This window comes from Rosa chinensis, chromosome 2, assembly GCF_002994745.2.
Source record: "Rosa chinensis cultivar Old Blush chromosome 2, RchiOBHm-V2, whole genome shotgun sequence".
In the NCBI taxonomy this organism is placed as follows: domain Eukaryota; kingdom Viridiplantae; phylum Streptophyta; class Magnoliopsida; order Rosales; family Rosaceae; genus Rosa; species Rosa chinensis.
The window spans coordinates 29,443,987-29,456,188 of NC_037089.1; the positions used below are offsets into that span (position 1 = coordinate 29,443,987).

General features: G+C 37.6%; 2 long non-coding RNA genes across 2 annotated transcripts; both read left to right on the plus strand.

Annotated features, from left to right (window-relative positions):
* The first annotated feature begins 2,325 nt into the window (after positions 1–2,325).
* LOC112185721 lies at positions 2,326–4,924 on the plus strand. The gene is made up of 5 exons (XR_002930416.2): positions 2,326–2,640; positions 3,222–3,474; positions 4,200–4,268; positions 4,578–4,623; positions 4,708–4,924. It is a non-coding gene; the product is annotated as an uncharacterized LOC112185721 (long non-coding RNA).
* Positions 4,925–4,935: 11 nt separating this feature from the next.
* LOC121051216 lies at positions 4,936–6,010 on the plus strand. Its single transcript, XR_005805347.1, has 3 exons — positions 4,936–4,992; positions 5,419–5,495; positions 5,945–6,010. It is a non-coding gene; the product is annotated as an uncharacterized LOC121051216 (long non-coding RNA).
* Positions 6,011–12,202: the final 6,192 nt, after the last annotated feature.

Consider the following 12,202-nt stretch of genomic DNA (forward strand, 5'->3'; position numbering starts at 1 on the left):
TAATTACATACAGATTTACAGTGATTCTACACTCCCCCTCAAGTTGGTGCATAGATGTCTATCATGCCCAACTTGCCAACCGAGCTGTCAAATATCTTCCTGGACACTCATTTAGTAAGAACATCAGCTAATTGTTCCTCTGAGTTTATAAATGGAAAGCGAATAACCTTTCTGTCAAGATTTTCTTTAATAAAATGACGGTCAACCTCCACATGCTTTGTTCTATCATGATTAACTGGATTATGTGCAATCTCAATGGCAGCTGTATTATCACAATGCAAATCCATAGGCTTTTTAAGCTTGTAACCCATGTCTTTCAAGACATTACGAATCCACAACATTTCACAGACTCCATGTGCCATACCTCGAAATTCAGATTCTGCACTTGATCTGGCAACGACTTTCTGTTTTTTGCTACGCCAAGTGACAAGGTTCCCTCCAACAAAAGTGAAGTACCCAATGTAGAATGTCTGTCAATTTTATCACCAACCCAATCTGCATTTGTGTACCCAACAACTTCCAATTCATCTTTTTTTTTTAAACAGTAACCCTTTACCTGGCTCCATCTTCGAGTACCTCAAAATACGAAAGACTGCATCCATATGCTCTTCACTAGGACAATGCATAAATTGACTAACAACATAAGCAATATCAAGTCTAGTATGTGAAAGATAAATCAACTTTCCTACAAGACGTTGATACCTCCCTTTATCAGTTGGAACTTGATTAGGATAGATAGCAAGTCCATGATTCATCTCAATGGGTGTCTTGATGGGTCTGCAGTCTAGCATCCTCATTTCAGCAAGTAAATCAAGAATATATTTCCTCTATGAAAGTGAAATCCCCTTCTTAGACCTTGCAACTTCAATACCCAAAAAATACTTCAGTTGTCCCAGATCTTTCATTTCAAACTCCTTTGACAAATACTTTTGCAATTCATTTATCTCTTTCGGATCATCCCCCGTAACAGTCATGTCATCAACATACACAATAAGAGCTGTAATCTTACCATTCTTGTGCTTGATGAACAAGGTATGGTCAGAATTGCTCTGTCTATATCCAAAGGCTCTCATGGACTTTGAAAATCTTACAAACTCTTGGAGACTGCTTCAAGCCATACAAAGACTTCTTCAATTTACACACCTTGCCAACATCACCTGGGTAATTCTTAACACCTGGGGGCACATCCATGTACACTTCTTCCTCCAAATTCCCATTAAGAAACACATTCTTCACATCAAATTGGTGCAAGGGCCAATCTTTGTTTGCTACAAGTGAGATTAGAATCTGGACAGTATTAATCTTTGCCATAGGTGCAAAAGTCTCATCATAATCAATCCCATAGCGTTGTGTATATCCCTTGGCAACCAACCTCGCCTTGTATCTATTAATAGTTCCATCTGCATTAAGCTTCACGGTAAATACCCAACGACATCCTATAGTCTTCTTTCCAACCGGCATAGGTACTAGCTCTCATGTTGCATTCTTTTGAAGAGCTTCCAATTCTTCATTCATCACCTTTGTCCATTTTGGATCCGTCAATGCATCCTGCACGTTACTAGGAATAGATACAGTAGATAAATGATCAACAACAAGTGCATGTGACCCAGAAATCCTCACTACAAGAAAATGACTCTTTTACCGCGCACATTTTATGGCGTGCATCAATGCGTGCCGTAATAGACATACATTTATGGCGCACTTTTACGGTATGCTGTTAATACACTTTTTGATATGGTCTTTTACGGCGTCGCCGTTAATATCTATTTTAGTTTGGTCTTTTACGGCATGCATTAATACACACCGTTAATGTCTATTTTAGTTTGGTCTTTTACGGCATGCATTAATGCACGCCGTTAATGTCTAATGTCTACTTTAGTTTAGTCTTTTATGGCATGCATTAATGCACACCGTTAATGTCTATTTTCATTTGGTCTTTTATGGCATGCATTAGTGCACGCCATTAATGTCTATTTTCGTTTGGTCTTTTATGACATGCATTAGATACACGCCGTAATAGTATTATCTTTTACAGCCTGCAAGTATGTGCGCCGTTAATGTGGTTTTTAATATGATTTTTTACAGCATGCATTAATGTGTGCCGTAAAAGTAAAAGGCGGGAAATTTTCACCAAAATTTTTATTTCCCTCCATCTTTTTCCTCTACGCTTTCTAATTTTATTTTTTTTCATTTCATAAAACAAAACTTTTCTCTCTCCCCGACAGACCTTAGTTTTCCCTATCTCTTCCCTCCACGTCTCTTCCCACCGCCGAGTCGCCGTTCAGTGGATTTGCTCCACTGCCGAGTCGTCCGCCACCTCCCACCACCACCATGTTTTCTGCTCCTATCATCGAGATTCCGTGGATCGATTGAGCTCCAAATTAAAGAACATTGAAGTGATCACCGCTCTCAGAGATTCGGGCCACCGGAATCCGGGTCTTGAAGTTTCTGAAACCCATTTGGAGAAAGTTGAGAACTTTGGCCTTGTCTTGCTCATTTGCTATCTTGGGTACCAGAAAAGGCCACCAAGCTTCAGTTACAGAAAGCCACCCATTACACTTCCAAAGATCTTTGCTTTCAACTCTTTCCTCAATCGGAAGCCAGTTTGCTTGGATCAAGAAGCTTCGACCAGCCAAGAAGGTAACTTTTTTCATCTGGGTTGTGGTAAAGTTTTGATCTTTATGTGAAAGCATTCCTCAGCTGGTAATTTTTTTGAAAAAGCGCGAATTCGTTGCTAAGCAATTTCAAGAATCCATATTTTTTGTTTGTTTTATTGGGTGTGACTTTGATTTTTTCTAGGTTTTCTTATTTGTTTTTATACCCTGATGTTATTATTCAGGAAGACATTGAGACTTGGATTTATATATGCTCCATTTATTTATCATTGAAGGTGAGTGTTCTTGGAACTTCTGGACTGTTGCATGTCAGGATCATATGTTGAGTAAACAGGGTAGCCGCAGAGTTTCAGATGATTTTACTGTAACTAGAAGATTTCCTGTGTTTGCTAATCATGTTTGTAATTGAAATCAGGTAGACAGAACTCTCCCAGAAACCTTGATATTTAGGTTTTGATGGCAGTTACTAGCATCGATCAGGCTCTGAGATAGAGAGGTTGGACTGAAAACGAGTAGGACAGGTTTGGCTTCCTAAGCTTATTTGCCAGATTTGAACATTTATTTGCCGGATTTGAGATTTTCAATTTTGATTTGATGTCATCGTAGGTTGCTGGGGTGGGAAAGAGAAGAGGAGGGGTTCAAGATTGTGGTGGACTTAGAGACGATACACCAGGGCCTTGCCTATTCCTAATAATCAGGGGATGAAGAAGAGGATGAAGAGCAGCAATATCATTGTTCAGATAGCCAAAAGTTTGAGGAGCAAATTTTGTCTTCTTGGTGCCTCTTTTGGGATACGGGCTATGATCTGGCTTTAAATCATAGTCCATTCTCAACCCGATAGGCGACCATTCTCTATAAGGTTATTATTTGATTTCCAGTTTTTATTTTCTGATTATATTTCATAATCTGTGTTTAAGTTTTGTTGTTTGTTTTCATGTGTAATTGGACAATTCTAGAATTAATGGTCATTGACTAAGATTGTTCTTGCTACTGTCTTGCTATTTCAAAATTTTACATGACAGATTTTGTCTGAGCATTTTCATTGTAATTTCGCATCCCTTGGATTTTCAGTTAATGCCATAGAGATTGGTAACAAACTTGAGCTTGAGCTCCATTGAGTTGCTTTGTCCATAGAGATTGTCAAAATCTTCTTAACCGTTCTCTACTCTGTTAGTTTGTTTAGATAACCATTTCATCCATATGACTATAAGAAAAATATTAAACACTTTTAATCATAGGGGGCCTGGATCAATAGAGTCAAAGATTCTTATCATAAATACCTGCTAAAATAGAAGAGAAGCTGTCTAGAAATTTAAAATGTAGGTTTGATCGGTTACTTTAATGCTGTCAAGAAATATAATTTTATATATTTTCAGCTAAAGAATATATGGAAATAGGCAAGTGCTAAAAATACAAAGAAAATACTTTCGGTTACTATGATTGAACCCATCGAAATACAATTGCTTAAAGAAACTACTTTGAGTTTCTTGAAAGTAGTTTCTTGAATTTTGCCCCAAATTAAATTTTTCTGCACTTTTGCAAATAGGGTCAAGCTGTTTAAATTTTTTGATTGATTATTCGCAGGTACCAGCTCTGGAGCACAATGTAAAGATACAAGAATGTACTAGCAGCGGCTTTTTATCTGCGAAACTGGTATGTGCTAGCAGCAGCCTTTCATCTAACAAGTCTGAAAGATTGGAGAAAGTTCCACTGAGTAAAGTTTTGATTTGGGGTGGTAGGGGTAAGAGGAAAATGAAAAATGTAATGAGAAGCAAAGCAAGAAGCAGCTCCTTATTTGAGAAATAGTTGAGAATTCTTACTGTTGTATAAATAGTTGAGTAATTCTGACTGTTGTGCCTTGAACCATATAAAAAAGATGGACAATATAAAATAATCATGATAATTAAAACAAAAATGTATTCAGATGAGTTGTTGATAGGTAGAATTGGGTTTTTTGTGTAGTTGATGTTTTAAGATTTGGGCTTCTGGAGGATACGCCATCAAACAGGTATGAGGAAGGGTGTAATGTATTTAGTACCTGCATCTCTTGCCTTCCTTAAATTCTGATATACTCTTTTATTTATTTATTTAGAAATACTGGAAATTGTAATGCCGATGATGATGGGAGTCCTAATGAAAGTGATCGGAAAACGCTACGGCCTCCAAGTTGTTCCAAAACATTCAATGTTGAAACTAGCCATGCTGCAAAAATTCCCATGAATTGAGCATATCCTTTTTTCATATTTCTGATTAAATATATGTATTTTCAGCACCTTTCTTATTTGTACTCCTATATGTTTAGAGTGAGAAGCCACTACTAATCTAGAATCTTTGACACCTGCTCACATCTGTTTGATGGCTTATCCTCTAGAGCAAGGTAATTCTTTTTCCCAATTGGTGACCACTTTTTTCTTACATTGTCGACCACTTTTTTCTTACATTGTCAGAGATGTTTAAGATTGAATGTTCAAGCTTTGTAAACCTTTTTTTAGGTTATGATTACTGCTTTGGTATAGACTAGGGACTAAAGATTTCCCAGGGTTATTTCTTTTTAATGTTAATGATACTTCCTGAATGGTCAAGTTTTGATTGCTTTGTTGTAATTTTGATGTTGATTAGCAAAGCTTTTTCATCTTTGGGTTTCTCTGTGCCGGTCTTAGGTTCTGAAAACAAGTTGAATGACTATGTTATAGATTATAATAGCTTTTAATCCCTTTTATCATAAGTTTTCTGTAACTGATTACCCTACTTCTTTTCCATGATCTAGCTTCGTTGCTGATCGTTTTTCTTTGCCTTTTTCAAGTGAGGCTAACTTAGTCTTCTTTGGGGACTTTGAAGAAAAGAACAGAATTTTAGCAGGGTAGAGGGAACCCAATCATAGTAAGTGCTTATTTCTTCGGTTATTAAGTTTACTGATGGTACTGCTACATGTGAAATACATTGACATATCTAATATCCCAGTGACTTCACTGATTTGTTCCAACTCGCTTGCACAAAGTATTAGCTTTGCAAAATCCGAGCCAAGTATACATTTTCATCGACTATGAAATTTGGGTTTGTATTTAATTATTGTTTCATGGGAATTGCAGAAAGATTTGTTAGAAATGCCTATATGATTGCTCAGTTTAAGAAATATAGTTTAAGTTTTGTAATTTAGGGCTCAGTTGCAGTTCTGCAATCTAAAATATTTGGTAGCTTAAAATGAAGATTTGCAATATAAGATAGATAAGCCCCTTTCATGTTAAAGCTCGGTTCTGTTTTTCTTTGGTCGTTATAGGGTCTGAAGACTTTCAATTTGTCTAATTTCTGTTTGGTATGGTTTGTTGCAGTTAGCTACCATTTGACTGGATCCAGTGGATTACTATTTGATAGAGCGCGCATGAATTCCTCTGCTGGTAATTTTTTTTTCATCAACAATGTTTGATTTTTCAGAGACGTAGCTTTTTTGGTTTGATTAGGTAAATATTTGATTTAACAACTACATATCTGTTCCCAAGTCCCAACAGTCTGATTTGTAAAGGAGGCATTCCATTTTAGCAGCTGGGTTGTCATATAGTTATATAGGCATTGCAATGATTATTTTCATTGGGATATATAGCACCAAGTACACCAAATTTCAGCATCCTTATCTTTACGGACTTGCATGTTCGATGATCAGAACTCGGCTATATATGGGCAGAAATGGACGGCCAAATACTGCTTCCTCTGTTTGATGACCAATTTAGAAATGTGTTATTACTTGAAACATAATTAACGGAATAAAGAATGATTAAGAAATAGAGAATTGAATAGATCTAGAGATTTTCTGGTTCTTACTTCTTAGTTTCATTTTAAATTATCTGAGTTTTCATTTAGCATCAGATTTCATTGCATTGTTGGAAAGTCTGAAAGAGCTGCACTTTTTTTTGCTAGATTTTGGGTTTATATACAGGTTCTGTTTTACAGAGTTCATATTTCCTTGCCTGAGTTGAGAGCCGGGGTTTTACTTTTGGTGTGATTGGAGGAATGGAAAAGCACAGAGAGTTCTTTTAGTGTTTGTTGTTTATTTTGTGTTTTTATGTCATTGATTGTTTTCAGAAAAGTTGTTGTGAAGTATTGGATAATTGAACTTGTTACTGTTACAGGAAAATTGACATCTTCATATGTATGTTTAACTCAGATGGTCATCTACTATTAGATAGTTTGCTGAGTACTTGCTTTCGTTTATTATTAACTGTGCTTTACATTCATAACAGGGACTTCCAGTTTTTGAGGGACTTCCAGTTTTTGAGGTTTCTATTAACATTGCCCTACTGATGATAAAGTGCTCAAAGTGATGGTCAATTGAGAGAATCTGCATTTGGATGGTTAAATGTTCAAAAGATGATGTAGTATATTTTGTAATATGCTATATTCTTAACATAAGTTTAAACTCAAGTTTGTTAGAAATTGTACTTGGTCTGTAGCAGATTGGATATAAAAAGTTTGTTAAAACCCTTTCTATTATCTATGATATATATGCTGTTTCACCTGTACTTTGAGGTTAATATTATTTTTGCTCAAGTCATTTTGTTAGTTGATCATTTTTGGATTATGAGCAGCTAGGAAACCTCTTTGCCACAAAGACTTTTATGGCAGGTTATGTGCGTCGTGAATGACATATAAAAATTGACAGAAAAGCTTTTTACAGCGTGCAAATTGGGCCTTAAAAAATTGGGCAACTACTTCTTTTACGGCATGCAAAAGTGTGCCATAAAAACAATCTTTTACGGCGTTCGTCGTAGGCCGTGAATAAAGTCTTTTACGGAATGCCCAATGCGTCGTAAATAAGTGGTCAGAGAGTCATTTACGGCGTGCTTTCTTGACATTCACGGCGTGCAAACATCCCATAAATCAAATTGGATTATTGAGGAATGTCTTTTACGGCTTGCATGGATGCACAATTACGGCCTTCTTATGCACGTCGTTAAAGAGGAATGTCTTTTACGGCTCCGGAATTTACAGCCTACTTTTTGGCGCCGTAAAAGGGTATTTACGGCGCAGATTGCGGGCGGTAAAAGGCTGTTTTTGGTGTAGTGCCTATGGTTAGACATAAAATTAGCTATAGGGTATTTAGTTTTGGCTTTGATATCTGGTTCATATTGTTTCTTAGAAATTCCCTTGGTAACCCTTTGTGATTTCCTAGGTTCGACACTTTCTAACCCATAAGACTCATTAAAGTTTAGGGGTACTTGAGTTGGATCATTCTGACCGGGATCTTTAGTTGGTTATGCAGAAAGGGGAATATCTTGTGTGTGAGCTTCAGATACGTCTTGATTTTGATTCAAACTATCTAGAAAAGTCATCTTAGGAAATGATTAATCGTTAGGGACTAAAGGATCAATCGTTTGGTACTAGAAATTTATGCTTGTTGAAGCGATCGATTGCTAGTTTCAAGCGATCGATCGTTTTGTCCACTGGAAGCTTCTGTCTCTCGAAACGATTGATCATCAGGTTTAAACGATCGATCGTTTTTGGCTGTTTCAGAATTTCTACCTTCAAATCATTCCTCCAAATTTTCCAAGTCTTCAAAGACATCAAAATCAATAATAGAACGATGATTCCCTTCATAACCTCTCTCCCCTTGAAGGGAAGACTGAGAAGTTCCCCTTAAGTAATAAGACTCAAATTCACGGAATGAGACATCAAGAATATATCTATATTGGTGAGCGGATCATAATATTTGTAGCCCTTCTGAAACTCTGCATAACCCATAAAAATAAACTTCTTTGCACGGGGATCAAGTTTGCTCCCTTGTGGCTTTGGTATGTGGACATAAGTTGTGCACCCAAACACTCGGGGCTCCAAATTAGGCATAGAGGGGATGGTTAAAAATGTATGGAGCTTTTGATAAGGATTCTGAAACTCAATTACCAGTGAAGGAGTACTGTTGATAAGATATGCTGCTGATTTCACTACTTCTCCCCAATAGGACTGAGGTACATTCATGCCAAATAAGGAAGCACGAACAACTTCCATCAACTGCCTGTTCTTTCATTCTGTTGAGGAGTATAAGAATTAGAGGTCTGATGACGAATTCCATGTGACTGGCAAAACTCAATCATAGGGCCATTCACAAACTCTCCACCATTGTCAGACTGAAACACTCTGATGGATTTTTGATACTGAGTTGTCACCATTTTATGAAATTCGGTAAACATCCCAAATACATCACTCTTATTCTTCAGTAATGATACCCATGTCATGCTAGTACAATCATCAATAAACGTTACATAATATCGAGCTCCAGAAAGAGAATGAATTTTTGCAGGACCCCAGACATCAGAGTGAATTTTCATAAAAGGAACAGGACTTTTATTAAGACTTGGTGAATATGAAACACGGTGGCTCTTGGCCAATTCACAAATGTCACAATGGAAATCCAAATCACTGACAACAGAAAACAAATGAGGTTGCAGCTTCTTAAGATAACTAAAAGATAGATGACCTAAACGGCAATGCCATAACCATATAGCTTCCTTCGCATTCTCTACCGCATTGATCTGATTAGCTTGCCCCAAAAGATGCTTCTGGTTCTCTCCAGTCTCTGTCAGATCCAGGTAGTACAATTTCCCCCTTCTAATACCATAACCAAGAATCCGCAGAGTCAGAATGTCCTGAAACACACAGAAAGACAGATAGAAGGTCACAATACATGCAAGAGCTAAAATAATTTGACCAACAGACATGAGATTATAAGCTAGTGATGGAACAACTAAGACAGATTCAAAGGTTAAGGTATCAGATAAAGCAATAGAACCTTCTCCGGTGACTGGAGTTGGAGTACCATCAGCAGTAGAGACAACATTTTGAGGGGAATGTCTAAGGTTTTTCACAAGATTAGGGTCATTGGTCATATGATCAGATGCACCTATATCAATTATCCATGTATTATTCAAAGTAACCTTACCCTTCATACCTGATTGCGCTACATTAGCGGAGGCATTGTCTAGATGCTCTTCCTCTGTAGTAGCAATGGCGGCCTTGCCCAGATTCTTTTGCGGTTTCTTGGTGAAGTCCCACCAATCAGGGTAACCAATCACTTCATAGCACCGCTCCTTGCTATGACCTAATTCCCCACAAACAATGCACTTTCTGTTTGCATATGGATTTGGTTTACCTAGAGGAAGATGTGGAGAAGGACTTGAGAAGTCTGGAGGATGACCTGGTTTGCGTTGGACAACCATGACAGAAGATTCGATAGGTATCGAATGCCTCATAGCCTGTTTCTCTGATTGCACCTTGCGAATGTAAGCATAGCTCTGCTCCAAAGAGAATTTAGATTCCTTGCGCAGGATTTCTCCACGCACCTGATCATACTCTGGGTCAAGTCCACTCAAAAATATGTGAACACGCATCCAGGACATTGCTGAGATCTCTTGAACTACAACTGCAACATTATCATTCTGAGAGGCCACCCTTTGATCAATCTCCTGGAACATCGCCACTAACTCATTATAGTAGGTAGGAATGGGCCGTCCATTTTGCTTTGCTTCAAAACACTTCTTGTTCAATTCAAAGAGCTTGGTTTCATCAGAATCATCATAACAAGTTTTCTCTACAGCTTCCCAAATATCTTTTGCAATAGGAAGATGAATATACCGGTTCATACGAGAGGACTCCATGGAGTCAAGGAGCCAACTTTTCACCTTTTCATTGTCAGTGGCCCAAGCTCCATACTCTGCAGAATTCATGGCGGGTTCAGCCTTCACTCCGGTCAGATAACCAACCTTCCCTCGTGCTCCAATGCGCATCCGCATGAGAGGAGCCCATATGGTGTAGTTGGATTCATTCAAGACAACACTTGTTGGGAACGCAGAGTTGTCTTGTTGGGTGGTGTAGTGGTGATGGATGACTTGTGAGGATGGCACCATTGCCTTCTCAGGATTTGACTGTTTGCCTTCAATTACAAGTCCGGCCATTGAGGAATTCTGGATTTTTGCAAGATTGGGTTTTCTAGGGTTTCAAGATGGATATGATTTTTTTTTTTTTTTTTAAAGTATGGTGATGGTGGTTTGGAATTCAAGGATGGTTTGATTTCAATGGTGGTGGTATGCAACGGTTTGTGGTTTTTTTTTCAGGATTCAAGATTCAAAGAATGCAGTGCAAGTTTAAAGGATTGAACCTGCTCTGATACCAAGTAGAAAAGAATATTTCAATTCAGGGTTAATTCGATGATTCTATTCATCCCACAATGGGGGTATATATACAAGTACAAAGGAGTAGTCTAACTCTAATAGGAAACAATCTTTCCATAATTACCGGATATCCTAATTTAAAAAAATCCTAATTACATACAGATTTACAGCGATTCTAAAGCAATGGCAGACAAGAGATATATATATAGACACACACACAGGTGATAAGCAGCCATGTTTGTGATGGAGAAAAACTAAATGGGGTTTTGGAAGAAGCATCATCGTCAAAATCAAAATGGGGTAAGCAAATGATTTCCGTGGTCCTATTATAGCTAGCAGATTTGGCTAGCTAGTGACCATAACGGTTCTTTCAGAAGTTGGAATGTATCTTGTTCACAAAGTCAGACTTTGATTATCTACATCTAAGTTACTACAACTGTTCTTCGTTAGTTTTATATACTTTGTTACTGGGATCTGGATACTGTTCTTGACTGCAGATTTATTTTTACCATACTTTCTCTGTTCCTCCTCTTGAATCATGCATCCATGACCTCCATCTCTGATTTCATTCTTAACCCAAACCGTACCTATGATCTTGCATGATTAAAAAAAAAAATTATAAGACAAATAATTAATATCTTGATGTTGAACCAGTGTACTACATCCAGAAGCCATATACTTATCTGACGATTTCCGATACTGAGTGACTACAACGAATCTTGATGATCATTGACGGCGAGCATAAGATATATAGTCAGATAATTCAGCAAAGTCCATGGGAGCTGGGATTAATATATATGATCGATATTATTCTGAAAGGTGAGTCCAGTTAGGATTAGGGTTCATCGGATTCTCAAGACAGTCCGGCCATTCCTGAGCTGCTGCTGGTGCTTCATCGATCTAAACTTTTCTGGAGGGCATGCTTTGAAGGTTCTTCAGTAGTGCCACGTCTGGATGATGTCATCATAATGACGAAGGATTGCACAGTTGATTGCTCTGTTCTTAACTTTTATGGTACGTACTGGCACTAGTTGGGTGTTTGGGACCAGTTGGGGTTGCAGATGATTAATACACGTTTGTTTTGGTAGGCAAGTGGTAACTCACATAAGTCATCCCTCACTAGACGGGCCCTGATATAAATATAAATATAAATATATATATATATATATATATATATATATATATATAGTCATATTAAAAGTTATGACTAATTTTATTGGCGTCAAGCAACAAATTAAGGGGAGTGAAATTTGCACTCTCCTTTTTGCATTATGCACTCCCACTTATGTTTTGAAACTTGAGTTTCCAAATCTGCCCTTAAAACAATAACGTTCAACACTTAAATGGAGAGAGTACAACAAATCTTCACCCAAAATCTTCTACCAAGGAAGGGGAGTATTGCTCCTCGAAACTTGTCGCCAAAATCTTCTC